Here is a 15,277-nt window from a genome sequence, read left to right as displayed (position 1 = left end):
TCAAAGGGCAGCAAACTATTGTTGACAATATGAAGAGAAAGAATCACACCTGCTCAACAAATACTTGCTGAATAATGAATTAATGTGATCTAATTCCAGTTCTCCTGTGTTGATAGGCTATTATCAAAATTCAACTGATCTCAGTGTGATTTGTGGCTCAGTCATTTTTTATCTTGACTAACGGAACTTCCTACTTTGTAGCCTCTCTCCTACACTTCAATGCATTTATCAAAGCCTCAGTGCTGGAATCTCCCCATAAAGCTGAGCAGAGAACTTTACCAGGAAAATTGACTCTCACACCCCAGAAGTGTCCTCTGTGATCAATTAGGCACCAGCTGAGAGCTGCCAGGTATGATGGTTAACTTGGCAATGTGTGTCAATATTTAAATGTCTGTCTTTTTGTCCCAGTGTTTGAACTGCTAAGCACTTATGGGATAAGCATACTTGTACAAATTTATAAATGAAAAAGTATAAGGATAGTCATTGTAGGGATGGTCAAAACAGTATGCATTTAAAAATGGTTACATCCATAGGCCAGCATTCCAAGCTGTTGTTACAAAGTATGCATCAGATGCAGGTGTCCCTGAGGAGAGAGATTGAGAATACCATTAAAAGAAAGTACAAGACATTATGCTGCCATCAAGCTACTTGTGTAAATGAAGAGTAGAGACAATTGTGTATGTGTATAAAAGTTACCGGGCATGGTGGCACACTCCTGCAATTCCAGAACTCTGGGAGGCTGAGACAGAAGGATCAAAAATTCAAGCCCACCCTAAGCAATTCAGCAACTTAAGGAAACTCTGAAAAGAATAAAATATCTATAGATGTGCAAATATAACTCAGTGTGAAAGCCCTGGGTTTAATTACTAGTTGTACAAAAAAATGTTTTCCAGGAGAATAAGCAAAAATATTAATAGTGGTTGTAACAATGAACAGTGTAGAAGTGAGATATGAAAGACAGATACAATTTTATTGTTTATTTCATACAGTTCTGCAACGTTTGAATTCTATTACTATTAAATATATTACTTTTATGACTTTTAGAAGCACTGTTCATCCTCTTACTACCTTTGTACATTATCTGTTCTTGTTTCAGCCACAAGGTTTTCTCAGAATAAAGTTACTTATTTTATATTTGTTCTCCCTCAAATGCATATTTCCCAAGCTTATCTTTCCCAAACCACTGTTTGCTCTTTAAATATGACCTCTTCCTGGTACCACCAATAAATAAACAAATAAGACCTCTCCTATGTCTTGAGCTTATAATTAACTGGATGAAACTATCAGTATGCAGACCCCTCCAATCCAGGCAGCGTTTTACAAAAGCTCATATGGGGAGGGAAAAAAAAAAAAAAAAACCAAAAAACACCATCCGTCACAACATCAACAAATCTTGGCAACACCAGAGTGTAACGATGCAGGAGGACAAAGACCACTGCGCCCAGCACCGAGAGTCACAGGGCAACTTATCTGGGGCAGTTCTGGTTATGCCATTAGGACCAGGAGTGCTCCGATCACAAGATAACGACATTATCCTCGGATCATTGCCATGATAGACCCGAACAACTCCAGTCTATCGTGTCAATGTGTACTCGGGGAGCCTTTACCACATGGATCATTGGCAGCCGCACCGTAACAACCCTGTAGGAGCCATGGCCAGGAGTGCGATCACCGCACACTCGGGGACCCCCGCGTGCCTGGATCATTTGCAGCGCATCGTGTCAATGCGTACTCCGGGAGCCCGAATACTCAGCCTGCGAGTCCGAGGCCCAGTGTACACCAGAAATACTTATGAGATAGTTGTTACAGTGCATACACAGTATTCACTTTTCTAAATGGCATGTCAGCAAGTTTAGTGTGCAACTAATACCTCCTAAAAGACACACAACACTCCTAGAGGCCCAAATTCCTCTGTGGAGGGTTGGCCCGGGCCATTGCACGGCTGGCTGTGGGGAAGTGCGAACAAAGGGGAAAGGAATCCGCAGTGTTACCATGTAAACCACTGCCCTTGCCCAGGATGTTTCATATAAAGCCAACTACTTACCAGGTAATTTCCTGGGCACTTGAAGCCTAAGATCCAAAGGCCTTGCCTGGCTTTCTCTGTGCCAAACCACCTAGACAGCTAAGCGAGAAGCAGGGTTAGAACAAGGAAGCTCCCCAGGTCTGCGTTCTCCTCACCAGCGTCGTCCAACACAGAACACAACCATATGTGTCATTTCACATGTTATATGTAGTCAAGCTTTCTGAAAAAGTAAAAAGAAACTTTTGATTCTACTACTATATTTTGTTTCACTCAGTATATTCAAAATACTGAAATAACCAGTTAGTACTTTTAAACCATTAACGAGAGGGTTACTCTCGCCTTTCCATGCCCTCCGGAGTCAGCTTTGTAACCCAGTTCCATCTTCCTCGAGGCCCGCAGACGGCTCACTTCCGGTGGCCAGAGGTCAGGTCTGTCCTGGGGGCTGCACAGCTGGGAGGCCCCGGGAAAATGAGTCCTGGAGCTTCCTGCCCATTGTCTCCCTCCAACCACCTGTGTCAAGGCAAGTGTGTGTGTCTGTCTTTCCACCTCATTTCCTTCCCAGCGCTGTGACAGCCTTTTCTTAGCAACCTGAGTGGATGGGCACGTTTGGGTTTTTATAATCATAAAAATGACCACAAATATGCATACAGAAAGAGGGAAGAAAACGACTTCAGGCCCATGTGATCACGCAGTATTGGGTCATCTTTCTTAGAAATGGAGCTGAAGAGGCTCGGAGGGGCTGGCTGAGGGGAGAGGGACGCGAGGGCGGCGGGTAGGGGGCGAGAGCCGGCCTGCGGGCCAGGCAGGGGCCGCCATCCGCCCCGGGGATCACCAGCGTCACCAGGCCGCGAGGGTCCTCGCATCCGGGGCTGAGGTTTGCCAGGCACACAAAGGGGAGGAAGGAGAGGAGAGGAAGACGGAGACAAAGGCCGCGCGAGCCGGGGAGCGGCGCGGGAGCGGGCGCCCGCGGCTGGGGGGAAACGGGCGCGGCGGCGCGGGGCTCGCGGGAGCGGGCGGGGCGGCGGGAGCAAGAGGCGGGCGGAGCGGGCGGGTGGATTTGAATATCGGGCTCTGCCACACTCGGGGCGCCGCTGACAACTTCATTACCTCCGAGTATAAAAATGACTGCTGCGAATGCAAATGGCCCGCGCAGCGCAGCGCCACCTCGGTCCCCGCGGGCGGAGGGGAGCCGGGCGCCCCGGGCGCGGACGCGCTGAGCGGGAGCAAGGGGGCGGCGGGGGGTGGGAGGTTTAGGGGGGCGGAGTTGCCCGTCTCACCCTACAAATGCTGGAAGGGCTGGAATACAGAGGTGGTACCCGGCGGGTACCCCGTGTCGCCTTCAATCCTGAGGGGAGAGGTCACACCGAGCCGCCTGGGAGTATGGTTATCAGCTTGGACGGGTTAAGCACCCGTCGTGCCCCGGTTCCCTCCACCGAGCAAGCAGGGGAAGGGAACATGCTGTTTGCTCCATGTCCCCCAGGCCATCGTGTCCTGCTGCCACCAGGAGCATGCCCAGGCAGGACCCGTCTCTCCAATCCCGGGTTTGACTGGGTTCCTCGTAAGGAAACTGAGGCATGTCGCGTGCAGATGGACACGCAATCTTTACAAGAGCTGTTCTTTGGCACTGAGAGAGGCGGCGAGCACTCCTCGGCAGGAAGTCACCTTCACTTTGTGAAGTGAGAGGAAAGAGCCAGGTCGTTTTTTGTATTAATAACCATAGCAACAGCACAATAATAATCAGGGCCGGCCAAACAGCTCAACGGATGAAAGCGCCTGCTTAGGCAGACACAGGGACTGGGAGACCTAGGGACTGGGAATCCGGGGATCGATCTCCCGCATGACAGCCCCCATGGCCTGCTGAGAGGGATATTGAAACTGGGCATGGTGGCAGTGCCTGTAATCCCAGCGTTTGGGAGGCTGAAAACCAGAAGATCACTACGAGTCTGATCTGTGTAGTGAGACCCTGTAGACCCTGTACTAAATACATAAAATAATAATAATAATAATAATCAGACTCACCTTTTGAAGGTGTATATTAATTGCAAGACACGGCCAGCTGCTTTACCTATATTACTTTTAACACAAGAGCCCTCTTGCTGTCCTGGAAACTGAGGGCTAGCTAAGCCTTGCGAGGAATCCAGGGTAACCTAACTAGGAGGGGTCTGTGCTTTTCACCAATCTGCGGATCTGCTATGGTTCTGCACTCCGCCCCTACCATCCCTCCCTCGCCCATCATGGCCAGGGATGAACCCTAGGTGGTCTGCATCTGCTGCAACCCACTCTTTCTCCTGCCCGGGGATTGGCTTGAAAAAAAGTGAGACCAGTCCTGGCCAAGACCATGGGAGGGGACATTTGCAGGGGAGTCTAAGAAAGACTTCTGATCTTTAAACTAGAGACCCTGAAGTAATTCTCCTCCTTCCCTCTCCCACCTGCTAACTCGGAGCCAGGCAACAAAGCTTCCCTTTGTGGAGACTGCACAGATGTGGGCAATGGGAAGTTAACCTTTCTAAGGTTAAAGCTTAGAAAATCCAAATACCTCCTTTTTCTTTACCTGCAATAAATGCTGGTTTAGTTAATTCACAAATATATTTAAGGCTGATTCCTTTTAGGAATAGCAGAACATATAAAGAAGTAAGCAAACAAAACTCCAGAAATGCAGTCCTGTCTCTAATGCTGCTGTTTCCATCTCTTCATCAAAAGGTGGCATTGCTGGGCACTGACAGGGAACCTCGAAACGTACTGCCAGCCTCTCCTCCTGGCACTGGCCTCCAGCCTCATGCAGGTTCAAGGCTTCAGACACATTTCCCTCTCTCTGATCAGAACACCATCTCTTTGCTACACAACTGTACATCTCTTCCTTCCAGAAACCTCAGACCCTGCCTCCAGCCATCCTGCACCCACACCCCAGGCGTCTAACCTTGTCTGCTGTGAAATGCTGCTTACTGGGCTTGAGTCCTCTCTTTGGAGAACTCCGCATCTAGTTTTGCACCATTTGGGAAACAGTGGCTATTTCACCAGTCATGTATTAGGGTTTTTGTTTTGTTTTGTTTTGTTTTGTTTGCCAAGAGCTCTAAAACCAAGCCCAAAATAGAATGGAAAATTGATCTTTATTGTTTAACTAAGTCACAAACAATTTCCATTAAAATATACAAAAACTATACAAAGTAAGTATTACATGTTTTATTCATTCATCTGGAATCAATAAATGGTGAGCGGCTCCAATGGTTGTGTTTCCCACTGCATGGAAAGGAGGCTCCAGGACCTTAAAGACCCTCCCTGGTTTGCAGCTAACCCAGAGCCATCCTTATGTGGCTACCATCCTACATCCTCAAATCATACTGCTGCATTTTCCTCCTATGACCTACTCTGATGTTAGACCACATTTTCTAAGATGTTCTTGAGCTCTACCTCCAACTGTTCAAATACCACCATCCTCTCAAGTTCAGACAAAATATCTGCTCTTTCAAGAAACTTTCCTGCTCCTCACATACAATGACAAAAATATTGAGCTATTAGTTTTTGTTCTCAGCCATATTTGTCATGTGTTGTTTACTGACACCTGTATTCCTACGATAATGCACATGTTCAACAACTAGGGGATCATTACTGTGCAAACAAGTGAATTGGATGTTAAATATGATCAGAAGAATTATTTAACGTCATATTCAACTCAAGAAGCTGTTCTCTTAGATATAACAAAGCTGCTTATACCTTGTTTTTGTTACCATCATCTTAAGTATTAGAAAATCTCTCTCTCCTGACTTCATCAACATGTAATATCTCATGTAGGAAGCACAAAAGTGGCAGCTATCAAGGTTCAGAGAGGCTTAAATGCTTAATGTTATCAAGGATCCAAGTTCTCATCTTCCCACTCTGTGATCATCAGCCTATTGGCTTCATCCTTAGATAGTTTTCCTCAAGGTCTGAAATGGCTGTTGTATTTTCTGGCTCACTTTAAGACATTACAAATCCAGGCAGAAAAGATAAGCTGTTCTTACCTTAAGTTTCTTAAGAGTGATGAAAATGTACCAGAGTCCTTAGCAGATCTTTTTCTCATAACCCAAGTCAGCCAGAACAAGTCATTTGACTGTCTCTAAGGTGTCTCTACAAAAGAAGGTGAGATTATCATAAATGATCACTAATCAAGTTTTATTCCTCCTTTATATTAGGAAGAGAGAAGGAGGGCGGGAAAGCAGAGTATAGGACAAGCAGTGCCAAAGCAAAAGCTGAATTTTGCCTAGTCTCCCAGTCATATTAACCATCCCCAAGTTTAGTGACCTTAATGCACTAATCCTTAACACACTTGTATCCACATCCCATGCATTATCTATAATTTTTCCAAGATTCTGGGCCAGGCTCCTAAGAAATAAGGACTTCTGTAGGGTCAAAATATTTTTAAATGACATATACTGATTTAGTTTATTTATTTTTTTTTTAAAGAAACAGATCACTTTTATTTATTTATTTTGTGTGTGTGTGGCCAGCTCAGCCCACCAGGGGGCGGGCTGGCTGGCATATGGTGCTGGGGGATTGAACCGCTGTCCCTGTGCTTTGCTAAGCTTGTTCTAAGTAGCTGCTTTAGACCACTGAGCCATCTCACCAGCCCCCCTGATTTAGTTTATAACAAGCTGGTTGTTTGAATCCAACTGATAATTTTCTTAGCAAATGGTAAAAATCACATTTGCTCTCTTGCTTTGTTTTTCATCCTGAATAACCAGCCAGTTTGTGGGTTCCACATAGAATTTTTCCTTTAATAATGTTAGTGCCTGGCTGAATTAAGCCATTTTTGTTCCAAGTTGGGTTTTTTTTTGTGTGTTTTGTTTTGTTTTTCAGGCATCTGAGAATTAAGCCAGGATGATATCAAAATAATTTATTTGACTTAACAAGTAATTTGGTAACTGGACTATTCACCATTAGATTGTTATCTTAATGGAAGTCTGTAAATTACAGAAGCATTTGAAAATAAAGGTGTTAACCATAGCCATTCCCCTACTTTTATCAAGGCAGGTAGGATAATTGTAGCATATATTTATATTCTTCATTTTGGAATATCACTTCCTTTTCCTAAATAGGCCTTCTAGACTTCATTAATTTTTATTCATGTAAGGTAAGAGTTCTTAAGTGGTGGCTCCAGTTAGACTCATGTCATTTACTTAAATAATATGTGGGCTCTCTTTTGCGGTTATCTTCCATCTTCTAATAAATGTGTAACTGCCTCCACAGCGATAACTCATTAGATGATAATTGTTCATGCAGCAGTACTAACTCTCTCCTGCTCTTTCTCAAGATGCCCATGGAACTGCTTGAACATAATCCCATTGTACTCCAATACCATCTGCCTAAATCAGAGACCACCAAGGTCAGAATTGCAGCCTTCTCCTTTCAATAGGTGAAAAAATTGAGGTCCTGGAGTTTAGAGAACTTTGTTGTAACTCTAGTTAGTAGTGCAATAGGATCTCATTGTCTTATTTTCTAGTTGGTTGCCCCTTGTGTAACTCAGTGCTAATCATGATTAACATTAAGGACTGCAGTAACTCTAACCAAGTGATCCAATCAGATCCTTTCATGTGGAGTTGGTGCCCATCCAAGTCCCTGGGAGAATAGGATTTGCACTATGTTCTTGGGGCCTGAAAACTCACTCAGCAGCTCATCTTACCCAGAGATTCGATCTCTTGCTCCAACTCCACTCACCGATATCCATGGTCTCTTCAGATCCTTGTTTTATTGTATGTTCTGGCATCCCACGCAAACCCTGAAGGACGTTCTTAATGAGATGTTTCTCTTCCAGTCCCCCTTGGCTGGTGAAGGAAGGAAAATGGAAGAGCGCAGCTGAGGATGCATTGCTGGCCATCTTTTCCCCTTCGCAGCACATTTAAGGCCAAATCTAGTTCAATCCTAAGAGAGGGTTTTCAGTTCCCAGACTCTGGTGAATGTTCCCCCCTTTAATTGTTAGGGTTTATAATCTCTGAGGCCTCTGTGGTTCTGTTTTGTTGTTGCAGTGAGGAATTATGCTATTTGCAGCACTTGTCTCAACCCATTTGCTCACATCAGGCACATCTAAACATTAGAAAACAAAATGTGCTCCAATTCACTGTTTTTAAACCATTAAAGCACACTTTAGACAAAGAAGCCCCTCTACCACGTTGCTTTCTCTTCTTCCTCTCTTCTCTTTCTTCATCTTGGACCGACAATTGCTATAATCCACCCTAATGAGGTAGACTGTGTTAAGAATTTTCTTCACTTAACATTTCTCATTATTAATAAATTTTGCCCTGACAACTATAAAGTGAACACTTTGGATTTATGCACCTAAACTAATTACATATGCCGCATGTACGCATTTCATTATTTACTTGACAGATTCATTCCTTGATATCATAAATAATTAAACAAGAATCAAATATTAACAATCAGATACATGTTAATTCTCCTCAAATCTGTGGAAACAAACTACATTTTTGTCTTCAGTTCAACAAGCACTGATTAAAATTTCTTCATTAGGCAAATTTCATAAACAAAGTTCTTGATCTACTTTTACTTCATTGAAAATTAAGCCTGAAATAAATTATTCCAGGATTACTTCATGGAAAATAAATGAACATAACAGCATTTCTAACAAACCATTGGATTCATAATCTTTCACAAGTACTGCTATGTCTTATATATGAAACATTAATCTATGTGTTTGTTAGGAATTCTCAAAAACAATTTTTATTATGAGCTGGAAGCCAGCACCATATTGGTTGCTAGTAGTATGTTTCCAGGGATGTTTTCTTTTGTAGAATGATATCTTTAATCAAACAATTATTTTTAACTTGTTTAAAGAATGATTTCTAGGCATCATGGGTAATGATAAAACTCAACTTATTTGAGCTAAAAATTTACTCTGGGGTCAAATTATAGCTGTTGCTTTTTCTACTTTAATAAGCTAGATTTTTTTTTTCATGTATATCAGTATCTTCATTGATCAAACTATTCTCACATTTTATCAAATTTGCTTTGGTAGAGCATACCATACAATTTCGTCATTTAAAAAATATTAAAGATTCATAGATAGCCACATTATTCATAATACAAGATTAATGCCAGGCTGACAGGTTTTTGTAAAGATCTGACTTTTTTCCCTCAGTGCACATACCATATCTGTGTGAACTGTTCCTCTGGTGTTGCATATTGATTACTCTCTTCTCTTCTCTTTTAATGCTAAAGAGAGAATATTATAGAATGATTGTCAGGGTTAGTGTGTCTCTGACCTACACATGTACTATTAATAATTTATGAGCTGATTTGAAATACAGCATCAGTAAACCAACTGAGAACACTGCCTCTGCTTGCAGTGACATAGGCTGGGGATTCACAGCATGTGCGCCCACACTTTTAGGCTCAGTTTGTTTTATTAAAAAACTCTAGAGAAAAAGAAATACCTCAAATAAATTTCTTTCTTTCTTTCTTTTTTTTTTTTTTTTTGGTGGAACTGGGGATTGAACTCAGGCCTTTGCACTTGCCAAGGAAGCCCTTATTCTGAGCCATCTCCCTGGTCTAGAAATTTCAAGTACATTCATCTCTTTTTTTTTCCCTGTCCTTTCTATCACATGCCTTCTCCCTCCAAAACTATTTAGTCAGGTTTTAAGCACTAGAAAAATCTAAATCAAATAATATGGAGTTACACATAACAAAGATCAGATCTTTCTTCTTATATTCCCCATGCCTTCACAGCCAGAGGTTGTCTAGTGAGTCTCTTTCGGACTTTGCCATGCTTAAAGACAGAAGAAGTGGGGAGAGAGCTCCTCACACTTAGATATCATGCAGCACCTTGCTTTTCTTCAAAATAATTCATAGAAGGCAGGCTCCCATACAAGCATATCCATCTACAGCTCACTTTGTAAACAATAGGGTGTTCCATTTTAGAGATGGACAATGGCTCATTTTCCTATGACCTTACTAAGGCACTGTAATGCTCTCTCAAATTTTTTACAATTAAAAAAATAATGCTGGACCACCAAGATAGTTCAGCAAACTAAGCGCCTGCTTAGGCAAGCACAGAGACCGGGTTCAATTCCTGGCACCATATGCCATGCCAGCACTGCCTCACTGAGCTGGCCACTGAGACGGGACATGGTGGTGCACATCTGTAACCCCAGCATTGGGGAAGCTGACAACAGGAGAATCACTATGAGTCCAAACTGCATAGTGAGAACCTGTATCAAATACATTTTAAGAATTAATAATAATAATAATAATAATAATAATAATAATGCCATATGCACTGAACATTCACATTTTATGAACTGACTGACCTATTTTCTTTCTTTTTCTTTAAATTTTATTTATTTGTGTGTGTGTGTGTGTGTGTGTGTGTGTGGCCAGTTCAGCCCACCAGGGGGCGGGGGCGGACTGGCATGTGGTGCTGGGGGATTGAACCGTGGTCCCTGTGCTTTGCCAAGCTTGTTCTGAGTAGGTGCTTTAGACCACTGAGCCGTCTCACCAGCCCTGACTGACCTATTTTCCTAAGATAGATTCTTGCAAGTGGAATTGCTGCAAATCAATAACTGATTTTTAAAATCTCCTTAGCTCATTAATCAGGCAAGAATAAATAAATATTTCTATTTAGAACTTAAATAACATACTACTTCAATAATAAACATGCTTGTAACATTTAAGTGCATTTAAGTACATAAAAGTATACAGAAGTATACTTCTGAAACCTTAATAGTGATTTAGAAAAAAAGATTTAAGTTATAGTTACATTAATTTTAAGTGTAAGTAGCTTTATGCAAAAGTAAACTAAAGCCTACCTTTAAAAAATATTTTAGCAAAATGTCTTTAGGTTACATATCTGTACATGTTATTTTTAATATCAACATCCAAAACAGACAATCTTCATTCAAGCAGTGCTACATGTAACTAACACTTTAAAATGCGCTTCTGGAGACTGACACCTGTTCACCTAGTCCATGGTTTCCAAAACATATCCAAAGAATTTTATGCCTGGAGACTTTCCACTAAGAAATCTAATTTTTAAAAATGTGCTTTGTTTATTTGAAACCATCACAAATAAGTGTATTTATAAAACTCTCTGCTTTACACTAAATTGTTCAAAGACTTCTACAAACAGCATAACAGTTACCTTGAGCATCTGTCAAGTTCTATTAGCTGAACTAGAATATGCTTTCAGAAAAGATTCCTTGGCGCAATGACAAGCACCTCCTATCTGCTAGGGCAGATAAAAATTGGAGCATTGATCATTTCTTGCGGAGATTTTCCTTAGCAAGGAGATAAAAGGGAAATCTTGTTATGGCAAACGACTTACTAGTCAAAACTGGCCAGGACATTGAAACCTGGAAACTAGTTAATGGCTTGTAACAACTCAGAAATAAAGATGTTCAACCAAGAAAATGACATTATGCAGCACTAGCTACAAGAGGAAAGAACAGCCTGTCAGAATCATGCGAAGGCTGTGGTGACAAGTAGACAATAAAATGGGATGACACCAGCTCTTCTCAGTGGGGGTGGATTGAACAGCTTCCTCTTGGGAGCTTCTGCGCACTTCCTTTGTAGAGAATCTTTGCTCTAAAAATGGCAGCAGATCCCTTGGAGGTCTTATTAAAATTCCCCTTCTGTGTTATAGAGTGTGTTGAAGTAGGCAGGTGACAGCACCCGAACAGTTAATTCTTCATTGTATAAAGGAAAACGGGAACAACAGTCCCACCACTCAGGTGCTGGACTGCTGACATTTCCAGCACTGTCGCACAGTAGACCTCCAGAAACAGGAAATGAATCAGAGGGGACCAGCAGGCCACAGCCCCACCCAAAGCGGCAGACAGCAGGAATCCACAAAGAAGCAGTAGGGCACATAATGAATATTTCATATGCAGATTGCTATCCATTATATCTACAAATGAGTTGCAGGTATTACTTTAAACCTCCATGGCGCAGAGTCTGATGGCAGCATTGGGATGAACATTATTTACACTTTTATGAGAAATTTTCTTTCATTCACTGTTTGCCACAAAACTACAACTATAATACGTGCACTACCTCCCTCATGATAGACTGTGAAGGGCAGGCTGCTGTGGAATTAAAAGAAAGCAAGAATCCAGTGATCATCTAATGAGTTCCTTCATATCAGTTATTTTGAGAACTGAATTTCTGTGTTAGCCAGAATAATGTTGTTGCTATTTTTACTAACCCTGTTTTAGTCTAAAATGACATCGTTTCATAAGTCTGCTTAAAGTGTTACACTACAACTAAACTAATTTCTAGTAGTGTGATGGCTTTAGAAGAGTCTTCTAAATCATTTCTCTCTTTTTTATTCTATTCCTGACATAGGTTAGGCTGTATGACAGAATAAACATTTCATAGCCTTTTTCCGCTATTTTTTTCCACTATTGTCATTTCAACCAGTAGGAAGTCTATATTTTCCACGTGGCAGTTCTGCATTTAAAATTATTTTTGGTATAGATTAGCTGTCCCTCAGTGAGCTATAAAGACAAAAGCTTAGCCTCTTTAAGCCTGTCTTGTTTGACAGCATGCAGTATTTACATGAAATAAAAAGCAAATATTTGTTCTTTTCATACAAGCTGTCAGCACAAACTTAAGTTGTTCAGAAACCTATTCAACAGCCAGAATTTGCATTACCACATGGCATAGGCTAAAAGGTCAACAATAGGTAATATAAAAAATTATGAGAAAGGATAAAGTTGACACACATCTTTAGAATCAAAGGTGATTATATTATTCTATCAATTATTCAGAGTGCTAGCAATCAAATTTTTTTGTTCAATCACTTATTTAAGAAAGCATGGGGGCCCAGGGAGATAGCTCAGTAGAATAAGTGCTTGCCTGGCAAGTGCAGGATCCTAAGTTCAATCCCCAGTGCTGCAAAAAAATTAAAAATTAAAAATTAAAAAAGAAAGCATGGGCTTGGCCCAGCTGGATAGCTCAGCAAACTAAAGCACCTGCTTAGGCAGGCTCAGTGACCAAGGTTCAACCTCAGCATGCTGAGCCAGCCCCAGACCCGGGGCACACTGTGACAGCAAATGAGACTGGGCATGGTGGCACACGCCAGAGTTTAGGAAGCTGACAACAGGAGGATCCTACGAGTCCATTCTATGTAGTGAGACCCTGTAGATCCTGTATTAAATACATAAAATAAATAAAATACATTTTAAAAAAAGAAAGCATGAGCTTAATTTTAGTTTCTTGCTTGCCAGAGTATTAACTTTAAGTCTATTGCAAGGACATAGGCAAAAGAAAATGTTTGGGGATACAAATGAATGTCCATTTTGTATCTGTGTATTCAGAGTGGTTAGGATAAATATATAGTTGCATTCTCTTAATGAATAGAGGGATTTGTTCTAATGGTGTTTGTAAATAGGATATCATGTCCGCATCTTGTACAGCAATTAACCACTAGGAAGAATGCATGCAATGTGTTAATGATTGAAACTGTCCTACCAATTTGATTTGGAACTGTCTCATTGCTATTTGTTTCTCAATAAAATTATGGGAAAAAAAAGAAAAAAGAAAATGTTTGTTACCCTAAAAAGTTTTCAATTAAAGTTGTTTTTCAACTCTTCTCTCCGGGGCACTTTCTCATAGCTAACAAGAACATCCATCTTCTGGAGCCAGGCAAGCTGAGCATTCCTGGACACAGCTGCCTATCAGGGCCACACGGTCCCCACATCCAGGGGCCCAAGCAACTCACGCTTCTGCTCAAGCAACCAAGAAACTGGTCATTTCTCAACATACAGGAGCAATGATTTGCCCAAACTAGGGGAAGGTGTCACTTGCCAGCAGGATTTGTTCTAATATGGCTATCAGGCTCGGGACAAACATCACCCTTCTCACAACTAGTCTGTTCTGAAACCACAAAAGCAGAATTTATTCTGCTTTCTGTAGACAGTGTCCCATCTGCTGAACACACAGTTAATACACAAACTCTATCTCCAAGAATAATACCGATTGGTATTAGCAAGAAATAGCATCTCTCCAAGATTCCTTGAAAAGAAACCCTGTCAGTGCCACTCAGTCCGCCTTCAAAGACAAGTCCTTATAATTACTTTCTCCTCTTCATTGCCCTGTCTGGATAAAACAAGGAGATCAGAAGAACCTATCCGTTTTCCCCGAATACCTTCCAAAATGCACATCTGCTTTGCAGGCTGGGATCAGAAATTTCATTATCTGTATTTGTATTAGTAATTCACTGCACAAAGAGAACAGGGGGCAGAGGAGGGGAGCAAGCATGGAAGCAAACATCAGACAGACAATTGTATATATGCAAATGCTTGCAAATTTCTGCCAGCATGGCCCTATCTATAACCAAGCAACATGGAAGCCTATTCATCCCTCCAGCTTCTCTGCTGCCAAATGCCGTTCTGAAGGAGAATATTCAGAAAATATTAAATTTTCAGCCACTACGATGCAATCTGACTCAAAATCTATGACATCAAAGACTAAAGGCAAATAAAATCAGAGATTTTCTAGAAAGACGGCAGATAATGCAACCTCATGGCTATACAGGGTGGAAAACAAGATGTTTTGTGAGTGGTGGGGTGGGGGGAAGATTGCAAGTAGCTCTTGAGCTCAACTGACAGAACTGAAATGTTGTCTCCTGTCTTTGAGGCTGTGTATTTGCATAAATAGCCTGGGCAAGAAGGCATATGAAAAACTACATGCAAGCATGGTAAAGAAAATGCCCCAATTGAATTTATAAATACAAAGTGTTCATTTTCGAATGAATATGCATGGTGATTGAAAACATCAAGAATCATCGTGTATTTTCTTTTGTCTTGAAATCAATTCTTCTTCAACAATAATGGCGATAAAAAGTTTCATGACATCTTTCAGTCATATGTATTCTAGTCACTGAAAATCATAATTGCAACTCACACATTATATTTTTTTTGGTACAGTAATTCAGTGAGTTTCGGTGAGTTGTCAAAATTATGCTTAGAGGTAAAGATAGTTATTACTATTTTACAAATAAAAACCTGAGGCTCGGAGCTGCCGTCGCTGTCTAACTCCAGCGCCGCCTCTCACTCGCCGAGCTCCAGCCAAAGGAGAAGGGGGTAAGGAGGTCCCAGTACCATGGCTCGTACCAAGCAGACTGCCCGTAAATCCACCGGTGGTAAAGCGCCCAGGAAACAACTGGCTACAAAAGCCGCTCGTAAGAGTGCGCCCTCTACTGGAGGGGTGAAGAAACCTCATCGTTACAGGCCTGGGACTGTGGCACTCCGTGAAATTAGACGTTAT

This window comes from Octodon degus, unplaced genomic scaffold (assembly GCF_000260255.1).
Source record: "Octodon degus isolate 3935 unplaced genomic scaffold, OctDeg1.0 scaffold00015, whole genome shotgun sequence".
Lineage (NCBI taxonomy): Eukaryota > Metazoa > Chordata > Mammalia > Rodentia > Octodontidae > Octodon > Octodon degus.
This window is presented reverse-complemented; position numbering follows the sequence as displayed.